The 12,227-nt window shown below is 36.5% G+C and overlaps 1 non-coding gene across 1 annotated transcript; it reads right to left on the bottom strand.

The window, feature by feature from the left end:
• Positions 1-11,508: 11,508 nt before the first annotated feature.
• LOC124898349 lies at positions 11,509-11,636 on the bottom strand. Its single transcript, XR_007055321.1, has one exon. It is a non-coding gene; the product is annotated as a U11 spliceosomal RNA (small nuclear RNA).
• Between the last annotated feature and the right edge of the window lie 591 nt (positions 11,637-12,227).

The following is a 12,227-nucleotide window of genomic DNA, read 5'->3' as shown; positions in this document are numbered from 1 at the left end:
CAGTTATGTCCATGAGCGTCTAAATACCCTTTTACGGGGTTAAGGCCGAGAACATGATTACTCTTGTTATGAATTGACTTGGTTTTGATTATTTATCATATTTTGTTGTTTATTTATCCTTTTTATCACTATTTTAAGGATTATCTACCCTTAGAATACATCGATAGTCATCTTGTGATTCTGAAAGAAGGAACAAGAGGATAGTACGTGGGGATAAATAGAATAGGACTGTAATCTTCTACAGAACGAAGGTATAATTTGCATTTAGGATATAAATATACCTGAGTTACATATTTGGTTCACTTACTATATGAAATATGAATGCGTTTAATTTAGTTCTCACATCCCCGCTCAACGATGTGGTTGTGGGTCTAAGTTATTAGGTGATTAGAGGCTCGAAAGACCATAATCATAATATTAACCTTGTGAATCAAAACCCAAGATAAGTAACATAACCTATGAAGTTCAATAACATAATATGATTGTTCGTAGAGCCTTAACCTGGATTTCTCCCCATTGATTGTCCAAGACCATTAATTTACAACTTTGTTTTAGTTTACATTTAGTTATAACTCTCAAACTCTCGTAGTTACGTTTGTACTAATTTAATCTCAATAGTGAACTAGATCTGGATAGTTGCTTAATGCTAGTCCTTGTGGTATCAATACTTTGCTTTTATAAGGCCACTTTACTACTTTATAGGACCATGTACACTTGCGTGTGCGCTTGGGTGCAACGCTGAGACTAGCCGCTCGGGTTTGACATTAAAGCAATATTTTGAGAGCATGGGTGAGTCATTAATGGCATACACTATGGGTTGTACCGCCTCTCGAGTCTACAAATACTTCTTAGAGTATTAAATCTTTGTCCTTAAGTCATGTCGAGGCTATCTTGCAGCCTAAAAAACTTTTAGCCCTACTGCCTCTAGCCTTTTCTTCCGTTGAGTAAGGGGTATAGCTCCTTTGGGTTCCTCCACTCATGTCATTCCATCTCGAAGGATTCTAAGCTGACTATCCCAAATACTCTATGAGCTCTTCGAGGGCCTTGATTCATTCCATGTTTGAGGAGATTTACTAATAACCCTCCTGCAATCATCTTTGATTTGAATCTTTAGCTCCTACCAATTATACATGTTTGCCAATTCATTGATTCAAACTTAGTCAGACTATCTTTTGGTTTGAACAAAGTGAATAAACTGTCTGTGTTCAATCCTTTGGTAAAAGCCTCTAGTTCCTAGTCATCTGGTACCATGGGTCGCTGCATTCTCTCTTTGTGGAACCTAGCAACAAACTTTCTAAGTAACTATGTGTCTCCTTGTTCAATCTTGAAAATATCTTCTCAATGATTTGCACCTTCGTGGCAACGACATGGGCCCTTATGAAGCTATCAGCCAACATACTTAATGAATCAATAAAGTTTTTTGAGATAAGAGAATACCATACCAGTGCACCTCCTTAGAGAGTTTCTCCAAACTTTTTCACCATGACTGATTCAACCTCCTCCTTAGTCGGGTCGTTACCATTGACCATCATGGAAAAAAATATCAAATGCTCCTAAGGTTCTGAGTTCCCATTGTATTTTAGGATGCCCAATATTTTGGACCTCTTTGGAATAGGCCTTGTCACAGTGGTAGCTGTGTAGGGTACCTTAGCTCAGCTGTTGGAGTCAAGTGATTCGTTTAGTATCTGTGGGGGCTCTCAGTGTGCTATTCATTCGATACTGGAACTTGGAATACTACGCTTCATCTTTTTTCTTAGAAATGCTAGTATAATCATCAATGGAGTCTCTTCTTTGATCTTGTTTTCTTCATCTGTCATCATTGTAACTTCCATCCTATCCTTCTTAATCATTTGGATCTTTATACCTTGCAATTTATCCAATATTTATCCTATACCTCCAACCGAGCCTTCAGATCCCTATAGGACATAGTGAAGTCCTTCAAGAGTCCCTATAAATCTTACACCTCTCATGTTTACAGATCCTCATCATCGGGGTCAGTGGTTTTTTTTAACTTTTCTACATTTTTATGTTCCCCATGTTTAAGGTGAATGGCGTCTCCTCGCTACTAAGAGTAGTCCTCCCTACTGAGGCTGAGGGTTTTTCAGTCCCTGGCCTTTTTTTTTGGGGAGCTGCAACCTCCACGTGGTAGTTTATGTCATTGGACATAACCTACCTTTCTATAAGACCGAAAGACAATTAGAAAATAATAAAAGAAAGAGAAGCTAAAATCCACACAATTGATCTGTCCCTATTGTGGGCGTCAAATTGATTACCATTGATTTTGGTACATTTATATTTATAGGCAAGTCAAAGCACACATTATGATCTTAGTGTAAGTTTGCGTAAGATTAAATAAGATGAACAAACTATGCAAGTGATAAATAAAACAAAGATCAAAAGCTAATTCGAATGGCTATGTAGCCCATAACACTTGATCCAAAAGAAAAACATGTACGGCGAATGCTTAATGAGGAAGCATGGTAGTAAGTAAAACAATTTTAAGATAGCTAAAAAAATGAGAAAGCTTAACAACAAAGCTAGAGAATATTATTACTTGAGGATGGAGAAGATTGAAATTGGATCCCTTAACAGTAGGGAGAGGGGTGATGTCACGACCCAATTTAGGATTCATGATGGCGTCTACTTTAACCCGCCAATAGGTAAGCCAAATCATAGGCCGAAGATATAAAATGGGCTAACTTGGTGGACAATGGCGTAAAAGCCTGGAATCAACATCTAAAGACTTAAAATGGCAATAAAACAGTCATAATAGTCTAATAATATATAAAGATAAAAAAACATCCCACGACCTAGTAATGTCGGTACAAGAGCTACTAGAAATGAAACATGGGTGATGAAATACTCAAATACAATCCTTCTCGGAAAATAAAAAACTAGATATGGATAATAGAAGGAAAAAGGACAACTCTGACTCCAAGAGCTCACGTAATCTCCAAAATCAATCCGGCATGAATGTCACATCATCAACAGCTAATAGTACTCGAAGCTGCACCAAAAGGGTACAAAAGTATAATATGAGTACCAAAACCACAGGTACTTAGTAGGCATCATCATCCGACTGAGCTAAATCATGATAAATAAGTTAAGTCAAGGTAAAAGGGTGTAAATAAATAATCGAAATAAACACAATATGAAAGAAAGTGTAAATAATACTACAAAACTCGCCACATAAGACAGTAAGTGCGGAAAAGTAAATAACCTAACGCCCCCCATAAACCCAGAGGATGCAGTCAAAGGAAAATAAATGACCAAAGGTCCATAAATTTACCGAATATCAACAATAACCATCAAATCATCATTATTGTATCATATCATATTCAACTCTCAATGACAGACTCAAACCAAAACTCGTATCATCATCATCATAGCATCCTCAATAATATCAGCATCATAACATTATTTGTCGGACTTAAATCAGAACTCGTATTATCAATAAATCATACCAATAAACTATGTCAATAAATCATATCCATCAACCATATCAATAAAGCATACCTATAAACCATATTAATAAGTCATACCCATATCTAACATAATATCATAATTATACTACAAATAAGATCAATCTATGAAGAAGGTAAACCTAGTCTACCTGGATCCCAAAGTAAAGCCTGAAGAATTTGCCAAACCACCAATTTCCCCTTTCGAGAAGCTTTTGGAAAGTGCCATTCTACCAAAACCACAATTTACTCATCAATATGAGAACAATGATACACATATTGCATTATTATACTTCGGGTCCAAAATTATGTAAAACTCCCATGCGGGGCTCATTTACAAAATTGCATTTTTGAAACCAATACAACATCTCTCGACACTTAAGGAATATGGGTAAATTTTGAGCTCTAACGATGCTACAATCAAGTCACCAAGCTTTTAGGGATTTTAGAAAAAGATGGAGAGTTAAATTAAGAAATTAATGGGAGCTTACCATAATTCGAAGAAGAAATGCATAAATTAACTTCACCAAAGCTCAAAAATCACCCACAAATGATTCTCCTAAGTTTTTCCGCTTTTTAGGGTTCCAAACACTTGAATATGGAAGAAGAATAGAGAAAATTGAGCTAAGTGGGGTTTTTATACCCCTACCAGGTATGCGGGTGTCGCTTAAGAAGACACTGGACAACTTAAGTGGTCACCACTTAAGCGGCCTAGTGTTGCTTAAGCGATAACTGGTGTCTGCACGGGTACCGCTTAAGCGCTCCTTTGTCACTTTAGCGTCTACTGCTTAAGCGATAGGGATTCTTCTTAAGCGGACCTCTACTGGCTAGTGGCCCCTTTGCTTAAGTGGCCCAAAAGGGCGCTTAAGTGGTGCACCAACACCAGTTGAGACTTGGAATATTTCCAAGTCTTCGCCAACCCCTTGGGATTCATCCAAAATCTTGTATACGCAATTGAACTACGATACCCTATCAAGTTTGATGTTTCTAGACTTAATGCCATAGTTAAAATTTCCATACGATGTTGTTTCAATGAAAAGTGGGTCCCACACCTATGTGCCATTATTCTTAACTTTTGACCAATAGCTCGAAATGAGTTCGAGAGCCTCGGGACTCGAACCAAGGGTCCACCTAGCCTAATATTGATATTTTGGAGTAGTTGGAACTATTAAAATTGGCATATGAGGTTGTTTGACTGAATTTTTCACCTGGTAGCTAATTTGAACTCACGAAGACTTCAAAATAGTGAATTAGCTCTAAGAAGCAAATGAACTGCTCGGTAACTAAACTGCTAGTTCCAGCAAGTCATAAATGACTTACGACAGCTATAGGAAATCTCTAAACATTGAAAATGAGTGGAAATACAGGAAATGACCTGAAGAGTCATTATAATATCCACTAGTAAAAAAACTTTTATCTGTAAAAGTAAAGGATTGGGATGTACCTGAAGCCTCGAACATGTGAGGATAATGGGCCTGTATCTCACTCTCTATCTCCTAAGTAGCCTCCTTTATTGGGCAGTTTCTCTACTGAACCTTAACTACTGAAATCTCTTTAGTGCGCAATCGCCTGATATCACTAGCTAATATGAGCACTAGCTCCTCCACGAAGGTCAACCACTTAGCTAGCTAAACTTAGTCCCATCTAAGCATATAAGTTAGATTAAGAATGTATCACCGCAACATAGAAACATGGAAAATTGAATGACAGCTGCAAAATCTGGGGTTAAGGATAACTCATAAGCCACCTTACAAATTGTGTGAAGAATCTCAAAGGGTTCAATATATTTGGGATTGAGCTTGCCTTTCCTCCCGAACCTCATCACATCCTTAATGAAAGATACTCGAAGGAATACCCCATCACCAACTCCAATCTCATGGTACAAAGTTTATTATTTGCATAAGCCCTCTGCCTACTCTGAGCTTCCCTTAACCTATCCAAAATCACCCTGACTCTATCCAATGACTCCTAAAGTAAGTTAGTACCATCAGGTCTAATATCAGAAGTCTCAAACTATCTAATCAAAGAACAACATCGCCTACCATACCAAGCTTCAAAAGGCGTCATCTCAATACTTAAATGGTAGCTATTATTATATAAAAACTCTGGCAAAGATAGGTGCTGCTCCCACTAATCTCCAAATATAACACAGGCTCGGAGCATATCCTCAAGAACCTGAATAATCTACTCTAACTTCCCATCAATCTGAGGATGGAAAGTTTTACTATAATCCACCTGAGTACCTAACTCCTTCTGAAAAGCTTTCCAAAATCTAAGGGTGAATACTAAACTTCGGTCTGAAATAATTGATACATGCATACCATGCAAATAAACTATCTCACCAATATAGATACAGGCTAAACTATGTTGCTGAAGAACATATGAATAGGAATGAAGTAAGACGACTTGGTCAACCAATCCACAATGACCCAAGCACCATCATAACCATGGAAAGTACGAGGCAAACCACTAAAGAAGTCCATGGTAATCCACTCCCATTTTTACTTGGGAATTGACAACTTCTTAATCAAGTCACCAGGTCTTTGATACTCAGCCTTCACCTGTTGACAACATAGATAATGAGCTATAAAGTATGCCACATATCTCTTCATACTGCTCCACCAATAATGCTGCCTCAAATATCTATACATCTTAGTTGTGCTTGGGTGAATGGAATAGCTGAAGCTATAAGCCTAATGCAAAATTGATCGAATTAAGTCATCAACCTTCGGGACAAAAATATAGCTATAAATCTCAAAACACCCTCAGAATAAATGGTATACCTCTTGGACTCACCGTTTAACACTGTATCATGGATGATGCAAAGTCTCATATCATCAAACTGATGACCCCAAATATGCATAAATAGTGAGGACCTCACCTGAACACTAGCAAGAATCCTTCTAGGATCTAAAATATCAAGTTGCACCATCAAGTTGGCTATGGAATGAATGTCTCGCGCTAACGGCCTCTGAGAAATTAAAATACAAGCCAAGTTACCCATACTTATTGCCTTCTGCCTTAGGGCATCTGTACTATGTTTGCCTTACCTAGATGATAAAAGATAGAGATATTATAATCCATAAGTAACTCCATACATCTAGGCTGTCTAGAATTAAGCTCTCTCTAGGTCACAAGATATTGTAGACTATGATGATCTGTGAATATCTCACAATGTACACCATAAAGATAATGTCTCTAAATCTTAATCATGAAAAATACCATCGCTAATTCCAAATCATGAGTGCGGTAGTTGTGCTATTGTACCTTCAGCTGTCTCAATTCATAAGTAATAAGTTGACCCTGCTACATCAATGCACAACCCAAACCAACACAAGAAGAATTATAATACACAATGAATCCCTTATTCCTAATAGAAAGAGCCAAAATAGGAGCTTAAGTAAGAAATGCCTTAACCTTTCCAAAGATTGCTCATACTCTTTGACCATAAAAAAGGAACCTCCTTCTATATTAATATGGTCATCGACACAGTAATGGTGGAAAAATTCTTGATGAACTATCTATAGTAACCGGCCAAACAAATGAATCTAGGAACCCCAGTCGGAGATCTAGGCCTGTCTCAATCACGAATAGCCTCAATTTTTGCTAACTCTACCATAATACCATCCTTAGATACCACATGTTAAAGAAATGCCACAGACTCAAGATAAAAATCACACATAGAGAATTAGGCAAAAAATATATGATCTGTCAAAGTTTGGAGCATAATCCTTAAATATTGTATATGCTTCTCCCTACTCCTCGAATACAAAAGGATGTCATTTATGAACACAATCATTAAAGAATCTACATAAGTCCTAAATACAGGTTCATCAAATCCATAAATGCGGTTAGGGAGTTAGTCAACCCAAAAGACATCACTAGAAACTCATAATCACCATAATAGGTCCTAAATGTTATCTTTGGGATATCCTTAGCTTGAATTCCCAACCGATGGTAATTGAACCTCTAATCAATCTTATAGAACATTGTTGCTCCTTGAAGATAGTTAAATAAGTCATCAATGTGAGGCATAGGATACCGATTCATCATTGTTACCTTATTAAGCTGCCTATAATTAATACACATACACATGGAACCATTTTTATTCTTCACAAACAACATAAGAGCTCCCCAAAGAGATACACTCGCTCTAGTGAAACCCTTACCAAGAAGATCTTGAAGCCTAGAATTTAGCTCCTTAAGCTCAAAAAGATCAATATAGTAAGGTGCCATATAGATAGTCTGGGTGCCCGACTCAAGATTAATAGCAAACTCTATATCATGCTCAAGAAGAAGACCAGGTAGATCAGTAGAAAAAACATAAAAAAACTCATAAACAATAGGAATAGAGTCAAGAAACAACCTCTTCACACTAACATCATGAATATAAGTGAGATAAGACTAGCAACCCCTCAAAATAAGCCTCCTAACATTAAATAAGAAATAATCCCTATTAGAATGCGACTAACTACTCCTTGCCATACAATCGAGGATATGTTGGGCATGGCTAAGGTAACAGTTTTACAAAAATAATCCAGGACCGCATGATAGTGGGATAACTAGTCCATGCCCAGAATCAGATCAAAATCAATCATATCTAACACAATAAGATCAGCTTGAGTATCAAAGTCTCAAACAGTCATAATATATGATCAATAAACTCGATCCACTACTAAAAAATCACCCATAGGAGTAGATACACATAATGGCATGGATAATGAATTCCAAGATAACTCTAACCACGGGGCATAATAAATAGATACATAAGAATAAGTAAATCCCAAATCAAATAACGTAAAAGCCGACTGACAGCACACTAAGATCGTACCTATGATAACAATATTCAAAAACTCAACCTTGATGTACCATGGTTTTATGGCACTTTCAATGCTTAAAACCAGTAAATATAAAAGTAGGTAAGTCTATTTTGTTAGATATGATGTGTTTTTGTATTTTATTTTGTAGGAAACTAGGTTTTGAAAGTTAAAAGAAGAAAAAGAGTTAAAGAGTGTAGAAAACCCCTACTTACGAGACCATTTATGGTCTGTAAGTGCCACTTACGAGACCATTTATGGTTTGTAACTGCCAATTATGACCACCATAAGTAGCCTCGTAAGTATCAAAGGAGATAGTCCTAAGAAGCCAAAAAATAAAAGTGATTCTGACATTTTTGGAGGGACACTTATGGCATGTAAGTTCCACCGTAAGTGTCCGCGTAAGTTTCATAGGTTAAAGATTCTGATGTTCTAAAAGTGAAGATTTTGCATGACCGTTATGGGGAGGTCACTTACGGGGCATAACTACTACTTACACTACTGTAAGTACATCATGGGTATCATCCTGAAGCTCTGAAGATTTTTTGAAACTTATAACCCACCTAGGGGTCCATAAGTAGTAATTGCAGCCCGTAAGTAGGTCCGTTAGTGTCCACTGACCTAGTTTTCCTTATTCATTTTGGTTAGGATTTTTAGGGTTTTGATGCATTCTATAAATACTCTTTTGATGTTTTTGTATTTTTACGCACTCTTTACATTCACAAACATATATTGATTCTAATAGTCAAATTTTGATCTTGGAATCCTATGCTCTAGATTATTAATTTGAGATTCTATTTTTTCTTCTTAAATTATTCTGATAATAATATTATGCTTTCTTTTATGAATTCCATAAATGATTTTGCAAACATGAGAGGCTAAACCACCTAACTAGGGTTGTAGGAACCCTAGCAGAATAACAAAGTAGAGGAAGTGTGAGATCCTTCTAAATCAATGTTTATGCATGTATTGTGATCTTATTTGGTTTGTTTGCTTTCTTAACAACTATAGAGGTTAAGAACTTTCCTATATTCAAGATCATCTTCACAATAAAAGTTAAGATTAGAAAATAAAGACTCTAATAGAAATTTGAGGCTCCCAACCCTCATCTAATTAACTTGACACCCCCCAAAAAAGACAAAGGTTAGTAAGGTGATACTCTAAGACTCTCAAGGTGAAGAGTAAATTCACCAAAGGCATTCACAAGATTGTTGGTGATACATATCTTGTTAGATTATGCATGTAGATTATTGAGATAGTTAGATTGAGCACGATAAGTCTACGAAGTTAGGAAGCCAAGAGGAATACAATACTAATATTCATCTCAGATTAATTTCAACCAAAGTTCTAAGATTTGTTACTAATTGATATTATTATCATCAAATCTCACCATTTACTTTTATGCATTATTCTAGCTCCTTCAGTAAATTCATGAGAGATATTTAGCCTATTCCCTATGGGTTTAACCCCAACCTCTGTTGGGTTACTATATTTGACAGTGACTACGTTGTATTTTCTTTTAGGTATAGCTTGAGAGACATCAAATTTTGGTATCATTTACAGGAATACAGTTACAAATTTACTGACAGAGTTTGTTGAGGTTGTTGAGTTTTACTTTTCTGTTTTTCTTGGGTGTACTCTAGTGTACGCCCAGTACTAGAAGTCAAGGTAATACCTTATTGCCATTTGATCTAGAGCTTGGAAGAACCCTATGATAGAATTATAGGATGTTGGAACACGATCGTGAAGCTCATCATGAGAAGTATCAAGATGATCCTCTTTCCTTGAATCACCTCCTCTACTTGGTGCTCAAAAAATAGCTGTGCAAGCCACTACATGGTTACTCGCTGAAGCAAATACGAGGATGGATGTAGTTTTCCATCGTGATGCTCTAGAGAAAAGATATATAGAAGTAATGTATCGAGATTAACTCAATAGTGGTTTAAGAGATAAAGTTCAAATGCCCATAACTTTTTACTATTGGCAGCATATGATAATCCAAAGAATGACTTAGGGTATATTGATCCTATCGAGATAGGAGCCACCATTCCTGTTGAATTACCCCAGGGGGTGAAGTTTGATATTACAAGTTCTATGATTTAGTTGCTCAATCTTAAGGGTGTGTTTGTAGGTTTGTCGACTAATGACACAAACATATCCATCGTGAATTTTTTGGGGATCTACACTTTATATAATTTACCTTGGGTAACTTAGGAAACTTTAAGTCAAGTTTTTCCCATTCTCTCTGATTGGTGAAGCAACATTATGGCTAGGGGAACTACCTCGTAGGTCCATCACTAAATGGAATGACTTGTAAAATAGTTATTGAACTAATTTGTCTCGTCTTCTAAGATGATATAGTTGAAGGATGAGATTTATAATTTTAGAAAATTATAGTTTGAACCACTGTATGAGGCATGGTTGAGGTTCAAGAAGAAGTTGATGATGGTTCCCAATCATAGAATTTCAAGGAGAAACTTGCTTAAGATATTCTATTGAGCCCTGAATATCAATCCAAAAGCTATTGCAAATACTATTATTGTAGGATCTTTCACGAGTCTTGTTGGGAAGTTGCTTTATAAATCTTAGATTCGGTCCCTACCACCAATCGAGGGTGGCACTCTTAGGAGGCAAGAAAAGACACTAACACTTATTCTAATGGTGCTTCTAGTGAGCAGAGGATCATAGATGTTATAGTAGCTTAAGAAGTTGTGTAGTTGAGGACAAAGATTAGGGTACTGGCTTAAGTAATTTAAAGCCATCAATTCCAAAAAAGGTGAATATTGTGGGGCATAAGGTAACGCTCCTAGGTCATATAATTTTGATATTGATGAAGATACAAAGTACTTAGATAGAGATGTGGTGGGTTTTCGAGCCAAAGGCCAAAAGGTATAATTAATACAATTGGAATTCAAGGCAAGGGAATCAAAGTTGAAACTATTATGGGTATAAATATAGGGATTTGAGAACATAGCGAGATGGTGAGAGGAGGCAAAAAAATGATTATATAAAGAAGAGTGGTGTATGTATTCCATAGAGGAATTATGATACTTATTCGAAGATAGAGGCATTTCTCACTAAGGTGGTTAAGGGTTCGGAGAATCAAGAGAGTTGTCTTAAGGAGATTAAAGCAGACATTTTAGATTTGAGCCAGAAAGTGGAATCGCATGCTATGCGATCAAGAAACTTGACCAATAATTTGGTCAAATATATTTTTTTGGTTAACTTTTTAGAGGGTCGGCAAATGAGAGCCAACCCTATGGTGGGTTCCACAAATTATGTTGACCATATGTATTGATAACCATACAACACTCACCCTATAGGTGAGAGTGGCATATTTAGCCAACCAACACTTTTTCTAAGGGGATTCAACTACTTTGAATCAACATTATCCGAGCAATCTTTTGAGCAATACTGTGCAAAATTTGAAGAACAACAATCACTATTAGCCATTACCACTTGGAGTGGTAAGGCTACTATTGATCCCCCTCTGCTTGTAGTTGATAAGGTAAAGAATAATGTTATTGATATTAATGATTCACCTAAAGTGGAATATGAAAAGCTAGTGATGAGTGGTGAGCCATCATAAAAATCGATAGGTGCGGATAAATGAGTTGAGAAGGTTAAAGGTAAGGGGAAGGAATTCAAGCCTGTATTGAAGACTATTTCTCAACATCCCCCATCTTCTCCTTAAAGATTGAAGAAGAATCAAGAGGAAGGAAAGTATCAGAAGTTTATATTAATGCTAAAGGAACTGCCTGTAATATTTCTCTCATGGAAGGATTAGAGCAGATGCTAGGCTATTCAAAGTTTATGAAAGATTTGGTTACTAAGAAGTGGACGATGACTTTTGAGTTCACTGATATTATGCACCATTGTAGTGCTATTGCTTCTAAATCTTTGGTAGAGAAGGAGAATCCCGAATCATTAAGTATTCATGCACGATTGG

The sequence above is a fragment of the Capsicum annuum genome, chromosome 4, assembly GCF_002878395.1.
Source record: "Capsicum annuum cultivar UCD-10X-F1 chromosome 4, UCD10Xv1.1, whole genome shotgun sequence".
NCBI lineage: Eukaryota > Viridiplantae > Streptophyta > Magnoliopsida > Solanales > Solanaceae > Capsicum > Capsicum annuum.
This window is presented reverse-complemented; position numbering and strand designations above follow the sequence as displayed.